This window comes from Lissotriton helveticus, chromosome 3_1, assembly GCF_964261635.1.
Source record: "Lissotriton helveticus chromosome 3_1, aLisHel1.1, whole genome shotgun sequence".
NCBI classification, from domain to species: Eukaryota; Metazoa; Chordata; class Amphibia; order Caudata; family Salamandridae; genus Lissotriton; species Lissotriton helveticus.
Genome location: NC_136061.1, coordinates 920,752,790 through 920,776,100, shown reverse-complemented (window position 1 = coordinate 920,776,100; position 23,311 = coordinate 920,752,790). Strand labels below are relative to the sequence as shown.

The 23,311-nt window shown below is 45.5% G+C and overlaps 1 protein-coding gene across 2 annotated transcripts in view; it reads left to right on the top strand.

Moving 5' to 3' along the window:
* Nucleotides 1-23,311, top strand: part of STPG1 (sperm tail PG-rich repeat containing 1) — a 351,715-nt gene that overhangs the window by 247,655 nt on the left and 80,749 nt on the right. The window lies entirely within an intron of this gene.

Below are 23,311 nucleotides of genomic sequence, written 5' to 3'. Positions count from 1 at the left end.
GTGAAAGAACCAGGGTTTGAACCATCGTACGCCTGGCTTCAGATGGCAGAAGGAGAAGAATCTTCCGCATTGTCCTGATCAGGCCATAGCAATTAGCAGCAACCTTACTTGTCTGAACTTTGAGATTTAATTTACAGTCCAACCAGACCCCAAGACTCTTAATTTGTGTCTTAGGGACAGCAGGCGCACCAAGGCAGGCAGGCCATAAAGAATCCAGATTGTGGGGTGCAGCATGCCCAAGAATCATTATCTCTGTCTTTGTGCCATTTTATTTAAGAAAGGACAGATCCATCCACTCAGAGACCTTCACAAGGCAGCCCTCCAAGCCTGAGTTTGAGATATCTTGCCGGTTAAGGCCCACCACTAATTGAGTGTCATCCGCGTATGTGACAGTGTGAATCCCCCAGGGAAGTGCCACCTCAGCCAATGGAGGAACCGCCATGAAAACCGTGTCAGAGAGGAAACTCGTAATATTCTTTGTGGGACGTTGGTGGTCCCGCCGATCATTTTGCAGCTCAAGACCACCACACTACCACAAGCAGAGATCCCTGGTGGCTGCGGCGGTGCAATGACGGTCCGATCACCCTAGTTATAAAAGGGAGGTCAAAGACTGCCACACCACCGCGAGACTGGTGGTCCATGGACCACCAGGCCCTTAATCAGGCCCTTAGTGTTAGAGAGGTCTTGAAAGGTGAGATTTAACATTGTGCCTTTCACTGGAGCTTCCGGAGTTGATTAACAATCCTGGATTTCTTGTTAGGTGTTTGTCTGATTTCAGCAAGTTTATTCTCTTTCCCTCGAGTCTGTCTAGACATTTTAAACATCTTTCCTGTTGTTCTAAGTAAACTTGAGAACCTACTCCAACGTGAGTAGTTTTCTTCTCGTTTTGCCAGTCACTCCCTATCTGTGTCCCTACCCATCTCCTTTACCTTCTCCTTTTGCTTCTCCTTCTCCCCTCTCATCTACCTTTGTTCTCTGCCTCTCCATTGTACTATCTCTCTTTCTTACTCCTTCTTTAGCCTCTCATTCTCCCTAGCTGTTTCTCCCAATTTACATCTCCCTTACCCTCACCAGCCACCCATCCTCAGTCTCTGACCCACTTCTGCTCTTTCTTTGTTTTGTTCACTCATTTGTTCTTTCTCTCTATTCCTCATCTCTTTGTTTTGTTCTTTTTTGCATGCTATATCCTTCCTGTCACACTCCATCCTCTCAAATGTACTCTTGTATTCTCAATATTGCCCTTCTTTCTCTTTCTTTCTAGAGGATCCTTTTCTGGCTTTAGGCTCTTACTCTTCAAAAGATGCCATTGTCTCCATTTCCATCTGAGTGTGCATGTGGATTTAATGTCTTTAGATTTCTGAAGCTCTTTCTTTATTCTTACACAGGATAAAATAACTTATTGCTATGCCTCTGGCCTATTTCTCAAAAGTATCAGATTTGCTGCACTTTTTTTAGATAGTCTTGTTTCTTGATCCGATCATACATGTTAGAAATGGGGGTCTCTAGTTGGCAGGTTGGTATCCTGTCCAAGTAGGGATCCTTCTTCCTAGTCAGGATAAGGGGGATACACCACTGAAATAAGCCCTGCTCACCCCCTTGGTAGCTTGGCAAGAGCAGTCAGGCTTATCTCAGAGGCAGTGTGTAAAGCATTTGCACATAACCAACAGTAATACAGTGAAAACACTACAAAAGGACGCCACACCAGTTTTAGAAAAATAACCAATATTTTATCTGTGCAAACAAGACCAAAAATTATTTTTTTTAAAAGCCACCGTACAATAATCAAAAATAGACTTAAAATATAGTTCCTTAAAGGCAATACCTCCGTCCAGGGTGACCACGGAGTCGTGAACAACAAATCCAAACAGTTCAGGCAGACTGTGGCGTCACGGGCCAGCTACGGTGTCGGGCAGACCCGCAAAACATTACCTTTAGAAATACAGGGCATCGCAACCTCGTGAGCTCCCAAGAGCCGGCATCGGCAGGCGTCTGTTCCGGAGGTTGGTGCAGGAGTCGTCGAGCCCTTGAAGTCATAAGCATTGCAGATTGAACTCCTCGCATTTGGAGTTGGGAGCGCTGGCTATGGCAGGCATCGGGGCTGCGGTGCGAAGTGCAGCGGTGTACATTGCCCTCAGGTCGTGGTGCAGGCTGCGGCCTGGTGATAGTCGTTCAGCTGCGTTGGTGAGACCAGTGCTGCAGTACAAAGTGATGCAGTGCTTGTCACTGTCAGGAACATGGTGCAAGCAGCATCGTCGTTGTTGCTGAAGCACTGTCGTCTCCTGAAGAACTGGGGTCAATGGTGCCGGTGTCAGTAGGCCAAGGCTGCGGTGAGGGATGAGGGCAGTGCGTTGTGTAACTTATGAAAAGTGCCCTCGAACCATGGTGCAAGCAGCGGCGTCAATGTGGGTGTGGAGCGGCAGTGTTGGGGATACCAGGGTGTTGCTGTGAAGCTTGGCGGTGCGAAGTGCGGCGCCCAAAGGTCATGGTGCAAGCAGCGGCGGCATCTGGCATCATCGCCGGTGAGACCAGGGTTGCGGTGTGAAGTGCGGCAGTGCCTTCAGGACTCGGAGCATCCAGCGGCGTACTTGACAGCATCAGGTTACTTTTTCTTCTGTTGCAGCACAAAACATACAGTTCCCCATGCTGGTCGCAGATGAACTTGAAGTCTTTGCTGTTCCTGAGACTTCTTGAATGGGAGCAAGCTCTACCTCATGCTTTTGGAGGAACTCAAACAAAGATGTTGCAGAAAGTTCAATCCAGTCCTTTCCCTGCCCAAGACAGAAGCAGCCACTGCAGAGCAACACAGTAAAGTGGTAGTTCCTCCTCACAGCTTCTCCAGCTTCTCCAGGTCTTCTTCTTGGCAGGCTTCTGAGTCCAAAAGAGTTCTAAAGTTCTGAGGTCTGGGCCCCAATATTTTTACCACATGTCCCTTTGTTCTCTTGTGGCAGAGAGTGTCTGTGCTCAGTCCAAAGCTGTCAAGTCCTCTCTGGCCCAGTTTCCTGGCAGGAGATGGAGACAGCATTGTCTAAGGCAGACCAGGCCTATTTTGGTGCAAAGAAATCTCCTCCCACTACTCTAAATGCAGTCCAGGTCTTTTCAGGCCAGCCCTGACTCATCCAGGAGAGGCAGGACACACCTCAAACCCCCCCACATTACCAGCCCCTTTTACTTTAAAGCCAGATGCATTTTTACATTCTGAGTTTTGTCATACTAAACTCCATTTCTCTAAATAGATAGCCTTTCTATAGTGAAAAAAGAAATACAATGTAATCCACTATCAGGACACATCTCACACACATGTCCTACCTTTCACATACACCGCACCCTGCCCATAGGGGTACCTTGGGCCTACCTTAGGGGTAACTTTCATGTAATAAAAGGGAAGGTTAGGGCTTGGCTAGTGGGTGCACTTGCCAAGTCGACATGGCAGTAAAAACTGCACTCAGACACTGCAGTGGCAGGTCTGAGATACCTTTACAGGACTACTTCTGTGGATGTCACAATCAGTGCAGGCCCACTAGTAGCATTTGATTTACAGGCCCTGGGACTCTCAGTGCACTTTACTAGGCACTTACTAGTAAATCAAACATGCCAATCATGGAAACACCATTGCATAACATAATCTATAGTAGGAGTACTTGCACTTTAACACTGAACAGCAGGGAGAAAGTGCGCAGTGACACTAAACCAGCAAAACAGAGTCAAAACCAGGAGGTCAGAAAGCAAAAAAACAAGGGAAAAGCCAAAAGATACCAGGTCTAACAATACTAAGATAGAGAATCAGATACATTTTACATTAAATATGTGCTTCTATTTCAAGTCTGCTCATTGCTCCCTGTAGGCTTTTTCTTGCTCATCCTTAATTGGTTTATAATTGGTAGGTCTTACATGTTTAGGGTCTGTTTTCTATTGGTTGTATTTAAAGACAGCATATTCTACTTTTCGGGCAACTAATCAAGGAATAATATAATCCTTGGCTTTTGCCAGCTCAAGTCTGTAGAATGCATTGCTTCAGTCACAGTGGGTGTTCCGAGAATACAGTTGCATCTCATTGTCCTGTGCATCACAGGCTTCTACCCAAAAACATACCTGGCCCTACACCTCTACTACTTTCTCTAGGTGCTAGGTCCCCCACGTTCTGCTATTGTCACACTCCCTTAGGGGAAGAGATAAGACAAAATGAATAATTGAAGTGACCACAAATAATATTGAAATGGGCTTTCATATATATATTTTGTAATTTCTTAAAGCACTGCTAGTCATCTTATGCGCACCTAATAGTTTGGAATATTTTGTCAGAAACACTTCAATTGTGGATGGAGTGAGGTAAAAGCCTTGTTGGGTGTTCTTCCGGTGTTACACCTCTGTATATTCTGTCCAGTCTGAGTCATTCCCCCATCAGTTTGGATGTATTCTTTTATTTATATAAATACATGCATGCCTTATTATACCTGTGTATAGAGGTACCATACGTGTTGCCAGTGTTGAAAAGAAGAAAGGAAGAATCCAAGGTAGGTAATTGAGAATCTTCTTTATTGGTCATCTACTCTCCGACACAGCTTGCCAACTGACAATACCAACATTCCAAAGCAAGCTCCCTTGGAAATGTTGAACTAGGGAAGTTACAGTGGGGGAAAAGCGGGGCAGCAAAAAGGAAAACAATGGCAAAAGAAGAAGAGAGTTTACAACAATGTTCCTTTAAATTTCTGTACCATACAGCCAACAAAATAAAACTTTCTCTGCCTCGACCAAGCCACATTCCCTCCTTCCCTTCATGTCTATACCTCCACCCATGGGGTTGCTAGTCAATTTGTGTTCAATCTAATTCTCCAGTTCTTCTCCCTTCTAATTTCCTGAATATCTTATCATTCGCCTTCAATTAGCCAGGAATACAATTTAGAGGTAACCTGACAGAGTAGCTGCTGTCAGAATGTAAACATTTTTTATTCAAGTTTATTCCTCCTTTTAAATGCTGTGTGGTCTTAAAAGGGCACAGTAATGTGTTGAACATTCACAAATTCACCAATAGCCTAAAAAACCCCAACCAAAGCTAGTGAAATTGCTCCCTTAGTTTGATAGTGCAGGTTGGATTTAGACTAAGCCGAAGTGATTACAGCAGAACATTTACCTTTACAAGCAGTTGATGATAGGAATAATGATTTTTACCACTGTTTACGTCAGAGTCAAAACTCATTTTGTGTTTTACTCTAAGGTTATGAGATAGTGTTATCTGTCCCCGTAGGAGAGCAATGGAGGTGGATCCTCAAGTATATCCTCCCATATATAGATAAACACAAAAGCTACTTGAGGATGATGAAGTCAAAACTGTCCTATTGCAGGCCGGAGACATTAATAGGCTGATATAGTGGTCAAAACATGTTGGTAATTCCAGGATTTTTTCAGATCTGGTGATTCATTGTATTTCACCTCATGACCAACTTTCAATGTTTTTAACCATTCCAGAGGTACTCACCATAAGGAAAACCTTTAAGTGTACCTGTAGGTATATTTTATACATTTTGTCTTGCCATAAAAAATAGGGCCACAGAAATTGCCCTGAAAATAGATTTATAAGAACTCCCAGGTCCAGGGTATAAAATAGTTTCCCTCTGTTAAGTCCACTGGGGTGACCTTGATCTTACCCCAGTGTGAGAGGTCGTCAAATGATGAAGCATGCCTTGATATGATAAGGGTGAGACTACCTCTCAAAAATATTTTGATGGCCCTCTTCTCTAATAAGTACGAACTGCAATAGTTGTGACTTCATCATCCACAAGTAGTTTTTTTTTTGTTTATGAGATATTATTACCCAACTGTCAGTGTTTCTCAGCGTAATTTTCATATTGGTAGCCTAATCTAATTGGTGGAGCTCAACTACATGCTGTCGTGGAATGCTGCTTGCACCGTAGATCCCAATGAGCTCGGAAGCATTGTCTCAAGCTTTCTCATCATAAATGTGGTATTTGTTGAACTCGAAGATATAAGGGTTTCCCAATCACAGACTCCAGTGTATTTTTGGATGGTGGCCCTCACAGAAATGCCCACTCATCTCCCCTAAACATTAAGGTTTCAAATACAGATTCTTCGAATTGGGATTGTTAATTTACAAATGCAAAGTGGTAATTTTGTCTGACTAAGTTGATCTTAGGTGTGCAATATGTTTTGTGGATCAGACCAAGTATAATCATTGTGATCCTGGCCTTGAAGAGCTGAAACTAGAATAAAGGCAATATGTATTAATGTTAAAAAAGAAGCTAATCCACTCATGCTTTACACACATGGGCTACAGTATATACTAGTATTGGTACTTGTATTTCATGTGTTGTTCTCAGAGTGGCTTGTCTCAGGTTTTTATTTATTTATTAAATGTCTATTAATCTTGGAGTTTTTTTTTAATTCCATGGCAAATCTCAGAATTCTATTTTAATGCTTTTTATTTTTTTCATTTTTTGGACCTTGCAATACATGTTCTTAATCCTCTGTATATATGTTTTCTCAGAATCACTGTCTAATATTTACCACAACAATTGATAAATAAATATGGTGTCAAAACCAATGTATGTGATATCAGAGCTTGTTTAAGAAAAAGATTTTTTTTAAAATATATATATATCTTGATCACCAAGATATAATTTTCCTATACTTATAAAGGTAAATACAAAAATCTTTTCACACTAATAGTGTTAAAACATAAAAAATATAGTTTTTTAATGTATATATGGTTAAAAATAGCAACTCTTAAATATTTTAATTTATAACAATAGTTTAATGTCAACTAAATACATTTGAGTAGCATGTAATACTATATAGACATATAAACTTGTATGTGTGTCTATGTTTACATATACCTATATATACTATAACATTATTACTAAAAATATATACTTCATACATTATGTTGCATTTTTTGCGGTTTTTTATTTAAAAAAATGTTAACAAATCAATTGCAAAACATATAATAAATTACCAAATTAGTTACATTTAAAAGAACATAAAAATGAGATGTACTAAAAATATTTTTTAAAACATTTCAATTAAAAATGTATCAAAAAAATATAAAACTAAACAAATACACACATAATAATATTAAATAGATTTAAACAATATAAAAAAAAGCATTGAAGTTGCAGTATAATAGATATATTATTCACACTCCAGTCAATGCAACAGTAGGGAAAGCGTTGGTCTTCGGAGGGGTAACATTTACTATTCCCACTCCAGTCTGTGCAACCCCAGGAGAAATGTTGGACTTTTGAGGGGTAAAATATATTATTCCCACTTCAATCTATGCAACAGTAGGGAAAGCGTTGGACTCCGGAGGGGTCACATTTACTATTCCCACTCCAGTCTGTGCAACAGTAGGAAAAGCGTTGGACTTCAGAAAAACAATTACTAGTCCCACTTCAGTCTTTGCAACAGTAGGGAAAGCACTGGACTTCAGAGGGGTTACATTTAATATTCCCAAGCCAGTCTGTGCAACAGTAGGGGAGGCACTGGACTCTAGATGGGTAAAATTTACTATTTCCACCCCAGTCTATGCAACAGTAGGGAAAGCATTGGAATTTGGAGGGGTAGAATTTACAGTTCCCACTCTGTTCAACAGTAGGGAAAGCGTTGGACTCCGGAGGGTTAACATTTACTATTCTCACTCCAGCCTGTGCAATAGTAGGAAAAGTGTTGGACTTTGGAGGGTTAACATTTACTATTCCCACTCCAGTCTGTGCAACAGCAGGGAAAGTTCTTCAATTCAAATACATAGCATATATTAAACATAAACCTATTAATTTAATAAAAATATAAAACTCTTAATATTAACTAACCCAAACGAATTATATATATATAATTACAATGAAACAATTAACATAATTATTTAATATTTTAATAAATATTTATCAATGTAAATAAATTGGCCATTATTTATTTCCTAATTAACGTACCCTACTATACCCCCCACAAACTTAGCAGCCCAAATTAAAATATAACAAAAATAAATCAATGTAACACAATTGACATAATAAATAACTAATTAACAATGAATCGGAACGAATTAAATAATCAAGTAATTATTATTTATTAATTAATTAATTAATTATTAACTATATATTTTAATTAAGTTATTAATTAATAATTAACATATCACCCTATACCCTATACCCTTACAGCCTCACCAACCCTCTTCTAACAAATAAGTTAATAACATGTAATTATTACAAAATGTACATACTTTTTATTCAATTAAATAAGTATTAATAAATTGTTAATTAATTATTACTTAGTTAACTTCCAACGCCATAGCCCTACAAACCCAGCAACCGCATCTAATAAATAACTTTAAAACTCTAGTTATTACACATTTTGCATGATTAATAATCAATAAAATAATTAATGAATGAATTATTAATCATTTATACTTAATTCACTTCCCACCCTACAAGCCTACAAAGCTAGCAACCCGCTATGACAATATACATTACTGTTATATTGGATATTGGATATTGGATATTGGAGGGGTATTTGTAAAGCGCATACGTTCGCTCCGAAGGGAGCATCTTGGCGCTATGAAAAACCTGGGACCAGCTCAGAGGGAGGGCAGTGGGGGGTTTAGATGGCAGCTTTAGTCCAGTCGTCAGAGAGATTAAAAATCCATGTTTTGAGGTGTTTCCTAAAGGGTTTCTCTTGCGTCTGGGATCTAAGATGTTTTGGCATACTATTCCAGGCTCTGATAGCTAGGGTGCAGAGAGTTTTTCCGCCTTTGGTTTTTAGGTTGAATTTGGGGAGGGTCATGAGATTTTCTTGAGAGGATCTAAGAGTGCGACCCGGAATGTAATGAGGGAAACGTTTCGCAAGGTAAACTGGGCCAGATTTGTGGAAGGCTCGGAAGGCTACGACGAGAATTTTAAATAGGATTCTCTTGTGCAGGGGGAGCCAGTGGAGGGATCTGAGGGCAGTGGAAATAGAGGATTTACGTGGGAGTTTTAAGACCAGACGCGCAGCAGTGTGCAGGACACTTTGCAGTTTTAGTTGGGTGGATTTCTTGGTCCCTGCCAAGAGGCCGTTGCAGTAGTCCACCCGAGAGAGAATGAGGGCTACTGCAATGGTCTTTCTGGAGTCGAGCGGGAGAAAGTCGCAGAACTTTCTCATGGATCTTATAATGCCAAAGCATTTACCCGCCACGGTAGTGGCATGAGAATCAAAGGACAGATCGGAATCGAAGATGACTCCGAGGTTTCTGGCCGATGAAACTGTCTGGGGTGGAGCAGCAGAGTTATCAGGCCACCACAGAGCGGGACAAAAGGATGCGTTCTTCCCAATGGGCAGGATTTCGGTTTTGCTGGAGTTACAGCGAAGGTGATTGTTATCCATCCATTGAAAGACCGCTGTAAGGCAGCATTTAAGGTTGAGTTCGGCCAGGTTGGAATTTTCTTCGAGAGGGATGACAAGCTGAGTATCGTCGGCATAAGACGTGACGATTATGCCAAACGATTCTATGAGTGAAAGCAAGGGGATGAGGTATATGTTGAATAGAAGGGGACTTAAAATGGAGCCCTGGGGTACTCCACACGAAATTTTTTTTTCTTTGGATTGGAAGGGGCCCAGTGAGATGGTCTGAGACCTGTCACTGAGGAAAGACCTGATCCAGGCTAAGGCTGAGTGGGTAATGCCGATACCCATAAGTCTGTTAAGCAGTATGGAGTGGGAAATAGTGTCGAAGGCCGCCGTGAGGTCAAGAAGAATCAGGATGGCCTTCTTCCTCTGATCTTGAAGGTTTTTAATGGTGTCGGTCAGCTCGATCAAGGCGGTCTCGGTGGAATGTCTAGACCGAAAACCGGATTGCTGGGGGTGAAGTAGGTTGTGGGCGTCGAGGAAGGCCTTAAGTTCTTTATGGACTAATTGTTCCGTGATTTTGCCCAGTGCGGGTAGTAGGGTGATGGGACGAAGGTTAGTTAGATCAGAGGGGGGTTTATTCGCCTTTTTCATTAGAGGTTTAACCGTACCTTTTTTCCAGGTAAGTGGGACAGAGCCAGATTTGAGGGAGAGGTTGATTATTTCGTTGATGATGGGGTTTATTTCATCAATAATGATATGAAGGATCTTGGGGGGACAAGGGTCAGAGGGAGAGCCTGATTTGCATGAAAGAATCACTTCTCTGGTTTGAGTTAGAGTTACCGGAGAGAAATGAGTGAGGCAATTAGTGGTTGGGCGAGATTTGTCAAGCTCTGAGAAAGAGAACACCGGGGGGGAAGGGGGAAAGTTGATGTGAATGGAGCTTATAATTGAATACAAAATTATAAGTCACTATTTAAAAATGTTATTAACAATTATACAAACAATATTAACTCAAACAATTTATATAGAAATGAGCAAGCGCGAAGATAATAATTTTTTATTTTTTTTACAACTATAATATTATTCTATCCCGCCACTATCCTTTTCAATCTAACAGACTCACATGTCCTCACCACTAATCCTTTTTGGATTTCGGAATAGAGTGCTATTCACCGAAAAGCGCTTTAAAGCCTCATCAGGGATAGAAAGTGCCATATAAATACAATTACAATAGCAGATATTTGTGCTGCACTGCGGAGCACCAAGAGGTTTTCCATGGTACCTGTAAGAGTTCAAGAAGCAGGTCAGTGTACCAGACACAGCCTCTGGGCTTGGGGCTGCCAGTGTCAATGGTAAAGGTGCTTGCCTTCAGTAGGCAGTTTTGTGGTATTGCTTACTGTCTCAATCATTTGGGATATTTGTTTGCATCCATTGCGAGAGTCTATATTATCAGCCTAAACGCACAGGGCTGGAACAAAAGCTAATGGTTTGGAAAATGTTTTTAATATCAGCCCTATATTGTTCCGGGAAAGGGTCAAAGCAAGCACATCTGACCCTCCCTGGTGAGAAATAAGGGATTCCAGAAGCAGATCAGTGTACCAGACACAGCCTCTGGGCTTGGGGCTGCCAGTGACAATGGTAAAGGTGCTTGCCTTCAGTAGGCAGTTTTGTGGTATTGCTGACTGTCTCAATCATTTGGGATATTTGTTTGCATCCATTGCGAGAGTCTATATTATCAGCCTAAACGCGCAGGGCTGGAACAAAAGCTAATAGTTTAGAAAATGTTTTTAATATCAGCCCTATGTTGTACCGGGCAAGGGTCAAAGCAAGCACATCTGACCCTCCCTGGTGAGAAATAAGGGATTCCCTGTAACAGTTAGCTTTCCCCGCTGGCGCGCGTTCATTGATCCCCGCCCCGGAGCTCATGCCGGCCAGTGTGAAGGAGTGTATGAATGAAGGAGGCGGAGCTGCGCAGGCAGTCCGCAAGTAACTTGCATTCTGTGCCCGTGTCTTCCTGCGGCGCGCTGCGAGGCCCGTTAGCGCCCAGTTCTCGACGGGAGGGTGGCCCCTCTGGAGCTACACAACACTGGTGATGAGGGAGGAGAGAACACGCTTGCTCCTGCCCTGTGGAGTCTGTGAAGCTGACAGCCTCACCCCTCTTTAGCCACGAGACCCCTCCAGAGTTCAGCAGGCCCAGCACACGTGCTTCCTGACTGGGTATCACAGGAGAGGCTACCTTCTGGAGGCACCTACGATCCCTTCAATTATTCGTGGCCGCCGCATCCACCCAGTGGGTTACCAACGCCACATTAAAAGGGGTGAGTCGTGCATGCCCAATGAAGGACCATAAGGACACCCTGGTGACCCGTACCAGCCCGGTGAGTGCCAGGCACCTGTGCACACATGGGCTCGCACGACACCCAGTACCGCTGCACCATATCCCATGCCCGTAGGCCATCCGCAAGCAGTAGGCATCCTCGCTAGGCCGCACATCGGCGCCCACGTCCAGCACCATGGGGGTTCAAGGTGACGCCACCCAGGCCCCTGTGCCAGCGACCCCACATCACCCCCCTCTGGCGTCCTGCCTCCCTTTAGTGAATCGCCTCCACGGCTGCACCAAGATGGCAAACATGGCTTGGCCGCCTGGAGAACTACTTCATCACCACGCGCGCAAGGATGGGGCAGTAAAATGCTCGCTTTTACTACATTATGCGGGGGAAAAGATCTACCTTCTGTTCAAGCATCTACTGGACACAGGACCCCCCGATGATTACACCGCAGCAGTCACAGCCCTCAATGCCCATTTCGATCCCCAGATGAACCCAGACTTCGAACATTTCAAGCTGCGGCAAGCCAAGCAAAGGGAGGGTGAGTCAGTAGACTCTTTTCATGCACAGCTCAGGGAGCTAGCCGCCACTCACCTCGTGGATGACTGGGCCACAGAAGAAATCAGAGCCCAGCTGATCCTTGGGATAAACAACAAGGTCCTACGTGGCCTCATACTAATGCAGGCTAACATACTGATGAATGATATCCTGGTACTAGCACGGTCTCATGACCTGTCAGCGGCGCGTGCGGTAGAGATGGAAATGGCACTGATGTGGGGGGATGCAGAAGAGCATCACGGTCAAATCGGAAAGAACTGACGCAGTCAGAACAAGGGACAAGACCCACAGACCGCGAGATCGCCAGGCACAGGCCCCAAGGAGTCGCTGCAGATACTGTGGGTATGAGGAACATCCCTCACAGTCATGCCCAGCACAAGGGAAGACCTGCACCAACTGTGGCATTGCAAACCACTTTGTATCTGTTTGCAGGAAAAAGACACAGCGCAAGGAAGGAACCTGGCCCAAACCAATGAGAAGGATGGTCTGCCAACTGTCGCAAGTCTCGCTAACGTCACCACCCGGGAGCAAGAGAAGGGACCAGACAGCCTACCAAAGGGACGAGTCCACATCGGAGGACAAAGGGGAGGCATATCTAGTCTCATTCACCCGAGCCCTGAAGAGTAGGAGGCGACCCCAGCCCCGCTGCACGATCCAGTTCGCAGGGTCTGACGTCAATGTGGTGATTGACACAGGCGCATCAGTGACTGTAATTGGGTTCCAACAGTACAACAAGCTGAAACCCAAGCTGGAACTCAGACCGTCGAAGGCCCAAATCTTTGCATATGGCAGCGACTTGCCACTGCCGCTCAAAGGAAAGATGACTGTGCCAGTACGGTCAGGAGGCATCGAAATCACCATCGACATCCACGTAATTAACCAGTAGGTGGACATGCTGCTCAGCAGCCAGGCGGCCGAGGACTTAGGCCTGGTGATGTTCGCAAGGAGGGTAAAGATGGACCAGAGGGAAGAGTTGCTGAGCCAATTCAAAGACTTGTCTAAGGGGCTAGGCAAAATAAGGAGAGCCCCCATCAAATAACACATAGACACGACTGTCCCACCAACAGCCCTAAGACACCGGAGGATCCCCTTTCACCTCTGACCGCTGAAAGAAGAGGAATTACAGAAACGCGAAGACCAAGGGGTCATTGAGAAAGTGTCAGGGCCCACGCCGTGGGTGTCACCCATGGTAATCGCTGAAAAGCCCCGTCAACTAGGTAAGATCAGACTGTGCATAGATATGCGCCTCCCAAACAAGGCCATTCAGCGCAAACGTCACATAACGCCGACCATGGATGACATTGTGGCCGATCTAAACGGCTCCAGGTGGTTCGCGAAGCTGGACTTGAATGCCGGATATCACCAACTAACAGTCGGTACATAATCACATTCAGCACTCACCTAGGCCTCCGGAGGTATAAGAGGCTGAATTATGGCATATAGTCCGCCGCTGAAATATTCCAAAATGCCATCAAAGAAATCCTGGTCGGACCCCCTGGGGTCTTAAACGTGAGTGATGATATCCTCATCCACTCGAAGACCGTGGAAGAATATTACCAACACTTGAGGGCTACGCTGAAGCGACTGTTGTAACAGGAGTTACCTTACACAAGGAGAAGTGCCTGCTGTTCCAACAAACAATTGAGTTCTTCGGATACACGTTCACTCAAGAAGGCATACAGGTCAGCCCACGGAAGTCCCAAGCTATCAAGACCGCGGCACCGCTCACCGTAGCAGAGGTCCGCAGTTTTCTGGGAATGGCCACATACTGTGGCCGGTTCATTCCAGACCTAGCCACCCTTGCGGAACCGCTCCTAAACCTCACCCGGGCAGACGCCATGTGTCAATGGTACCCCGCCGAAGAGACGGTGTTCCAAGCCGTCAAGAAAGCCCTCCTCGACCACACCACACTGGTGTACTTCGACCCCGCGAAGAAAACCGAAATACTTGTAGATGCCAGCCCGCGTGGGTCTAGGAGCCATCCTTACACAAGAGCAAGAACCCGGGAGATGGGCTGCCTTAGCATATGCCAGCAAAGCACTTTTGCCAATGGAAAAACGATACTCGCAAATTGAAAAAGAAGCCCTAGCGATTCGCTGGGGCTGCAGACATTTTCACCTGTACATATGCGGACACCCATTCACCGTTGTCACGGACCACCAACCCCTGGTACCACTATTCCGAGGATCAGTGCCCCATCCCCCACCACTCATTGAGAGGTGAGCCTTCGGGCTCCAGCACTATGACATGGATGTGATCTAGCGGCACGGTGCCAAAAACCCAGCCTATTTCCTGCCAAGGCACCCAGACACCACCGGGAGAGAGAGGAGCGAAACTGTGTGGACACGGAAGCCCACCAGGACATGATAGCGGCACTGACGTGCCCCCAAGCACTGGCGCTTGAAGAAGTAGCCACCGCAGCAGAGAAGACTCTGTCATGATCAAAGTTCGGGACACTATCCAAGGAGGGTTTTGGCGTCAGTTCCTGCAGTCAGCGAACACATGGTCAAACCCAGAGAAAGAAAGCCTGATGCACATGTGGAGGGTAAGGAACAAACTGAGCTTCACCCAAGGTGGCATTCTCCTGAGGGGGCCCACATTGTCATTATGGCATCCCTGCAGCTGTGGGCAACAGAACTGGCCCATGGAGGACACTAGAGATTGGAAAAGATGAAGGCCTGCATGAGAGACAAGGTCTGGTTCCCCGCTATGGATGCCCAGATAGAAGAAATAGTCCCAGAGTGCCCTTCATGCCAAATAACGAGTGGGTCCGAGAGACCAGTGCCAGTCCACACAGAAGAACACGCTCAGAGCCCATGGGATAAAGTGAGCGCGGACTTTGGGAGTTTCCCTGATGGGTGAGTCACACTAGCCCTCATTTACATCTACTCCAAATATCCGATAGTAGAAGTCATGAACTCAACAGCTTTCCTAAATGTTGGCCCCACCCTGGAAAACATATTTGCCATGTTCGGATGTCCGAAGGAACTCCACAGCGACAATGGACCCCCATTCCAAGGACATGAATTCCACAAATTCATGCACCACCACGGCATCCGGGACCGGCACATCACCCCACAATGGCCCTAAGCCAATGCGGAGATTGAACGTTTCATGAGAACGATAAACAAGACCCTTCATATTGCAGTGGCAGAACAGAGTGACCCAGAGCAAGCGCTCCAGAGATTCCTACGAGAGTATTGGAGCACGCCACATTGTTCAATGCGCCAAACACCCTGGGCTCTAATGTTCAACAGCACCCACCGAGATGGTATCCCCACTGACCCAGGCTGGTCACGCCCTCTGTTTGACGAAGAGGGGGCACTCAGGAAGCTAGAGAAGCGTAATAACAATGCCAGCCAGACTCGGAGAGTGGCAGTCCGCCCATTTTGTGGTTCAAACAAGTAGACACGCCTGTCTCTCCTGCTGCCATTGAGGACCACACTGAGGAGGCCGAGGGCAGCCAGGGTGAGCCCCAGAGAGCCGATGACCAACATCCAGAGGTGCTCCCCGTGCTGGGGAGTCCAGGAATCGCCGGGGCCAAACTAGATCTGCCTCCTGTCCCTAGCACCCCGGCCTCCGCACCCACAACCAGCCGAGGAGCCACCAGGTATGCTCTGAGAGAGAATCCTCTGCCAAGCACCCACCTGAGAGACTTTGCCTGGCAAGAAAGTGAGTTATGAGACTTTTCATAATCCAGTCAATGACTGAGTTAAGATGGGATGTAACAGTTAGCGCACCAGCTTTCGCCGCGTTCATTGAATCCCGCCCCTGCACTCACGCTGGCCAGCGTGAGCGTGTGTATAAATAAAGGAGGCGGAGCTGCGCAGGCAGTCCACGAGTAACCCGCATTCTGTGTCCGTGTCTTCCTGCGGCGCGCTGCGTGGCCCGTTAGCGCGCAGTACGCGGTGGGAGGGTGGCCCCCCGCTACACAACATTCCCCCCGCCCCATTATTATATTTTTATGAATGGGAAAGTGCAATATATTGTAAAAAATGTTTTACATATATAGGTTAAATAGGCATTAAGCCTCCTTTAGAATTCGGCGGTAACTGAAAATCCTCCAGTTTCATTAGAAAGCATCGAGTAGAAGTCACTGGCTGAATTTCTACCACTGTACTGAGCCTAGAATGGAGGAAATTCAGCCGGTGCATTCTGCCAAATCAACTGACTCTCGAGCACAGGCTCACAATAGTATACAATAAATTGGGCAGGCCTTGTATTCTAGTTTTCTAGAAACATAGGCTTGATTTTTATGTAGTTTGAAGTAGATCTGTACATATTTTACAGTTTTATATTCTCCTGAGCCACTGCTTAATAAAGAGAATATCATTTTTAAGGTTTGTAAGGACATTCAAAAAGTGCCGTTTATTTGTACTTTTCCAATCAGGGATAGCGCCTGTTACCCCTGATTTGTCCTTTGATTCCTCTGCCACTGACCTTAACTTGCTGTTTGGTAACGATGGTACTGTCCTTGCCACTCTTGGTTTCAGGGGTTGAAACCATTGTGTCCTTTTTTTTTAACGGACTGGCAGCTATGTATGGGAACTGACAGAATGTGGGCTAAGTTACAATTTGTTTATGTAAAAATATTCATAGATGACCGCCCACGGATGTGCAGGTGCACAGGTGGCTATGTTGTCATTGTTTTTGTTATATCTTATAACATTCCATGATGGCTGCCATTACATGTGCATGCACGTGTGGCTATCTTACAATGTTTTATGACAAACATAGCAAAAAACATTAGAAGGTAGCTGCCCTTGAGTGCACCAGCAGGCATATGTATGGACGGCCAACTTTAAATATTTTTTTTACATCATAAAAATCATTCAGCACAACTAATCACTGGCAAACCTCATAGCTTGGAAGCCAAAAGCCATGCATGTTAGCATCCCTGTAGCCTGTTTATTTAGTTTCAAGTTCTGTAGAGCAATCCATGTCCACTTTTGCTTACTTCAGTGCTTATGTTCTGCTCCTTGCTCTCCCCCTAGCTCAAGAGTAAGAAATAGGAGACCTTTGCACAGCAAAGGGTGGGACAAGGGATCAACAATGAGAAGTCTGTATCCATGGAGATGGGACTTGCCACTTAAAACAATACGCATAGGCAAAAACCTGTTCAAAGGAGTATGTTTAAAAAATTAAACACTTTCCATGAAGCACGATGAAACACAATCTCAGGTTACCTCCTCATAGGAGTCTGGTTTCTGTTTATCACATTGTAATGTGCCGAAAAGCAGCAATTGTGGTTTACGAATAAGGTTATAAACCTACGAGAAGAGGCGAGCTCCTTAACCACACTCCCAACTCGCGGTATCACATTCCTTACTGATGAAGACAAATAGTAGCCTAAGGGGATGGGTGGAGAGACGAGAACTGAGGCAATACCTCCTGCAAGGCCTTCTACATTCTTTCCTTGATTACCCTGAGCCGGCTCAGGGCACTGGATACCTGTGTAATGATCTTTAAATCATCAGCAAATACTCAGGTGAATCTAGTTCCAAGACTGGTTTATGTTTTGGATTCGTGGCACACGACCTTCAACAGAATTCTTAACAATATGTTTTTGACACAAAAAAGCCTGCCACTGATATGCACATTATGTATACCAATCAGGAGGAACACAGGACTGAAGTTGGGAAGTCACCTACATACATATGCTAGCATATGCAAATAGGTAACTTGTGTAGGTCTTGGTTGTCAGATCCGTGCTAAATTTCCAACTAGGCCTCTACTATGTTTATTTATTTATTTATTATGTAATTGTAATTGTAAAAGACATTTATATAGCACATGGCTACCCGGAGGCATCCCAGCGCTTACAGTAGCAGCGGGGCAGTGTCACTCAGTTTGGAGAGAGAAATGTTTTCAAAGATCTACGAAAAGAGAGGTGGTTGGGTTCTGTGCGAAGATGGGAAAGAAGGGAGTCCCAGAGTCTAACGGCATTAAATGAGAAAGATCAACCCCCGCTTCTGGCCTTCCTAATCCTAGGGATGGTGGCCAGGTTCTTAGTTTTGGAGCGAAGGGATCTATTGGGCTCGTAAGGCTGGATGATACCTTGAAGAATGGAGGGCCCAGTTTTAAACAAAGACTTATGAACGATACATAAGGGTTTGAACTTAACCCTCTCCTGAACTGGCAACCAGTGAAGTGATTTAAGGGCAGGTCTGGTGGAGTGATGTTTGGGAATGCCAAGTAAAAGTCTTGCCGCCCAATTTTGAGTGGTCTGTAGTTTGGAGAGAGTAGCAACAGGCGCACCCAGGTAGAGGGCGTTTGCGTAATCCAACCTGGATAGCACCAGAGCCTGGACCGTTATTTTTCTAGCCTGAAAAGGGAGGAGAGGAAGAACCTTCCGGACCATTTTAAGGATCCCGTAACATGAGGCTGATGTCTTTCAAGCCTGAGTTTTAAATGTGAGTTCATGGTTTCCATTTAAAGTGACTGGGCCCTATGCCCGTGTTAGAAATGGGGGTCTCTAGTTTGCAGTAGTAAGCACCCTATCCAAGTAGGGATCCTTCCTTCTAGTCAGGGCAAGGGAGTTACACACCCAAGATAACCCCTGCTCACCCCCTTGGTAGCTTGGCACAAGCAGTCAGACTTATCTCAGAGGCAATATGTAAAGCATTTGTACATAAAACACACAGTAACACAGTGAAAGCACTACAAATGGACACTACACTAGTTTAGAAAAATAACCAAAACAAAACCAAACAAGTCCAAAGCGACAAAAATTCAACACACACGAGCAAACATATTACGTTTTAAAGGTTTAAGCAATTCAGTCCATAGAACTGTATGGATGCAAAATCTGAGACGAAAACAGCCAGAAAGGAGGGAAGTGTCAGAAAACACCAGTGATGTGTGGATTCTTGAGTCCCAGGGGAATGGAGGCGTCGCAGGAGAAGTGTTGCATCGATTTCTTACTGCGAGAAGTAATACGTTGAATTCCGAAAGAAGCTCTTTACTGCTGGTGATGCATTGTAAACTTGGTGCACATGTGCGATGTTTGAAAAATTCCGACACGCTGTGATCAATGCGGCGGCGGCGAAACAGGTGATGCATCAATTCTTTCAGCTGCGTGCAGGTGATGCATTGATTCCTTCAGCCGCACAACAGGGCCTGCATTGCAGTCGGAGCGGGTATCTCACACATCGGAAACACGGTGCTCTAGACTCGGGCTGCGGTGGTTCTTCCAGGCTCTGCGTCGATTTTCCGGCCATGGCGATGCATTGGTTTTTTAACCGCACAGCAAGTTTGCGGTGGGAAAAACGTCACTGAAAGGCAATGCATGGATTTTCAACTCTTGAAGCAGAAAAATTACCTCAAAGGGCCCAGAACTGGAGTTGGCACCATGTGGCAGGTTAGAACTCCCAGCAGATGAGTTAAGGGGAGCTACAGATTAAGTTTTTGATGGCCCGGAGACTTCCACCAAGAGGCAAGCAAATACAAGCCCTTGGAGAACCTTGAAAAGCAGGATAAGAAAGTACAGTCTAGTCCTTCCTCTACCCAACACAGAAACTGCAAGCTGCAGGCCAGCGTAAAACAGCAACAGCAGAGTGACAGTTTTCCTCCTACAGCTTTTCCAACTCTTCTTCTTGGCACAATCTCCTCTTTATCCAGAAGTATTCTAAAAATGTGGTGTTACAGGGCCAAGACACCCCATTTCGCCTTTGAAATACTTCCAAGGATAGCTATTGTAGAGCACAGATCCTGCTTTGCCCTGTCCTGACTCCAGACACATTACAGGGGGTGGAGACAGCATTGTTAGAGGACAGGCACAGCCCTTTTCAGGTGTCAGTGAAACTCCTCCCACCACTCTAGCTTAGGAAGGCCCATCAGCCTGGTGGGCAATCAGGATATGCAGAGCACACCTCAGCTCCCTTTGTGTGACTGTAAGAGTGAATGCACAAACCGCCCAACTGTCAGTCTAAACCAGATGTGGATTCCACAAACAGGCAGCGGCACACAATGGTAAAGCATGAATATTCCCACTTTCTAAAATTGTGCAAAAGAAACAATTGATGAACGGAATGCTGGACAATGCAAACATTCATCCCCAGTCACAAGGATCTGGGTTAAATCCATCATTCTTTCACTCACCACACCACCCCAGTTTGGACCCAGCAGTATGCAAATCAGTCTTGACCCTGTTCCTTGTGGGAACAGTCGAGCCCGAACTGCCAAGCCAGGTCCTCCCTGGACCGTGAATAAGCATGCTTGGACCGGTTTCAGGGCATCACCCTTCATCAGCCAGGCTAGCTTGAGTCCAGTGGTGTAGTGAGCACGGGACCCACAACTGGTCATACCCTTCCCACTTAGGGCGACATATGCAAAAGAAACAATTGATGGACAGAATGCTGGACAATGCAAACATTCACCCCCAGTCACAAGGATCTGAGTTAAAACCACCATTCCTTTGCTCACCACACAACCCCAGTTTGGACCCAGCCATATGCAAATCAGTCTTGACCCTGTTCCTTGTGGGAACACTGCAGCCCGAACTGCCAAGCCAGGTCCTCCCTGGACCGGAAACAAGCATCCTGGGACCGGTTTCAGGGCATCACACTTCATCAGCCAGGCTAGATTGAATCCAGTGGTGTAGTGAGCACGGGACGCACGTCTGGGCATACCCTTCCCACTTAGGGCTATATATGCAAAAGAAACAATTGATGGACGGAATGCTGGACAATGCAAACATTCACCCCCTGTCACAAGGATCTGGGTTAAATCCATCATTCTTTTGCTCACCACACCACCCCAGTTTGACCCAGCCATATGCAAATCAGTCTTGTCCTTGTTCCTTGTGGGAACAGTCCAGCCCGAACTGCCAAGCCAGGTCCTTCCTGGACCGGAAACAATAATATTGGGACCAGTTTCAGGGCATCACCCTTCATCAGCCAGGCTAGCTTGAATCCAGTGGTGTAGTGAGCACAGGACCCATGATTGGGCATACCCTTCCCACTTAGGACTATATATGCAAAAGAAGCAATTGATGGACGTAATGCTGACAATGCAAACATTCACCCCCAGTCACAAGGATCTGGGTTAAATCCATCATTCTTTTGCTCACCACACCACCCCAGTTTGGACCCAGCCATATGAAAATCAGTCTTGTCCCTGTTCCTTGTGGGAACAGTCCAGCCCGAACTGCCAAAGCCAGGTACTCCCTGGACCGGAAACAATCATCCTGGGACCAGTTTCAGGGCATCACCCTTCATCAGCCAGGCATGCTTCAATCCAGTGGTGTAGTGATCACGGGACCCACGTCTGGGCATATCCTTCCCACTAAGGCCGACATATGCTAAAGAAACACTTGATGGACAGAATGCTGGACAATGCAAACATTCATCCCCAGTCACAAGGACCTGGGTTAAATCCATCAGTCTTTTGCTCACCACACCACCCCAGTTTGGACCCAGCCATATGCAGATCAGTCCTGACCCTGTTCCTTGTGGCAACAATCCAGCCCGAACTGCCAAGCCAGGTCCTCCGTGGACTGGAAACAAGACTGATTTGCATATGTTAGTTGAGGCGTGGGGCGTGGGGCGTCAGAGTGATCTCCTATGCTGATGATACTCAGCTTGTGTTTTCTTTTAGGGATCACTCTGACAGCACCATGGCCCACTTCCGCAACTGTCTGGTTAACATCGCCTCATGGATGTCCACCAATAACTTAAAATTGAACACCGACAAAACTGAGGTGCTATTTTTTAACCAAAAGTCCCCTATTCCCTCCAACATTTGGTGGCCCTCCCAACTCAATCCCCCCCCTGTACCTGTGCAAGCTGCCCGTAACTTGGGTTTCCAATTTGACACAGCATTGTCTTGCAAAACCCAAATCATTAAGGTTTCATCAGCCTGTTTTGGTAAACTTCGAATGATTAAAAAAATCATTCCTTTTATACCTCTCGCTTCCCGCAGAGCAGTTGTACATGCTCTAATTACATCCCACCTGGATTATTCCAACAGCCTTTATGTTGGTGCCCCTGCATATCTCATTAACCAGCTGCAACTTGTGCAGAATTCAGCAGCCCGGATGATATGTAACATCCCCTATCGCCACTCGATTTCTCCCTACCTTGCCAAACTCCACTGGCTACCTGTGAGATATCGCATTCAGTTCAAGGCTCTAGTCCTGGCCTTTAGAGCTCTTAACGACCGTGGCCCGGCTTTTTTAAGGCATAGAATCAGACGATCTCTTGCTACGGGGGATTTAAGATCCAACCATCTTGGACTCATGTTCTGCCCTCGTTTTCGTCTGTCCCGAACAGGCGGTAGAGCATTCGCCGTGGCCACTTCTAGACTATGGAACGCTCTGCCAGTAGAACTTAGACACCTGTCATCCGAGGTTGTTTTTCGCAGTAAACTTAAAACCTGGTTTTTCTCTCAGATTTAACCTGCAGGAACTCTCTACTGAACCTCTGGGACCTCACTTGCTGTCAGCGCCGGGACACCCCCGTTGGGGGTAGCTGTTATGCGCTTTACAAATGACTAAATAAAAAATAAATAAAAATATGGCTGTGTCCAAACTGGAATGGCATGGCGAGCAAAAAAACGATGGATTTAGGCCCAGATCTCTGTACTGGGGTGAATGTATGACATTGGTCTGCATTCGGTCCATCAATTGCCCAGACGTGGGTCCCTTGCTCTCCATGCCACTGGAGTCAAGCTATCCTGGCTGATGAGGGATGAAAGCCCGAAACCGGTCCTAGGATGCCTGTTTCCAGTACAGGGAGGACCTGGCATGGCAGTTCAGGCTGGACTGTTCCCGTTGGACGCAGGGTCAAGACTGATTAGTATATGGCTGGGTCCAAACTGAAATGGCATGTTGAGCATAAAAATGATGGATTTAGGCCCAGATCTGTGTACTGGGGTGAATGTATGCCTTTGTTCTGCATTCTGTCCATCAATTTTTATTTTTGCACTCTCTAAAATTGGCATTATCAGACACACAATTTAAAAACTACCTTCATAGAAAGATGTGTTTTTAAATTCTGAGTTCAGGGAACCCAAACTCCAAATCTCTATCTCTTCCCAATTGAAAGGTACACTTGTTAGATGTTTACAGGGCAGTTCCAATGATACCCTTTGGAAGAGAA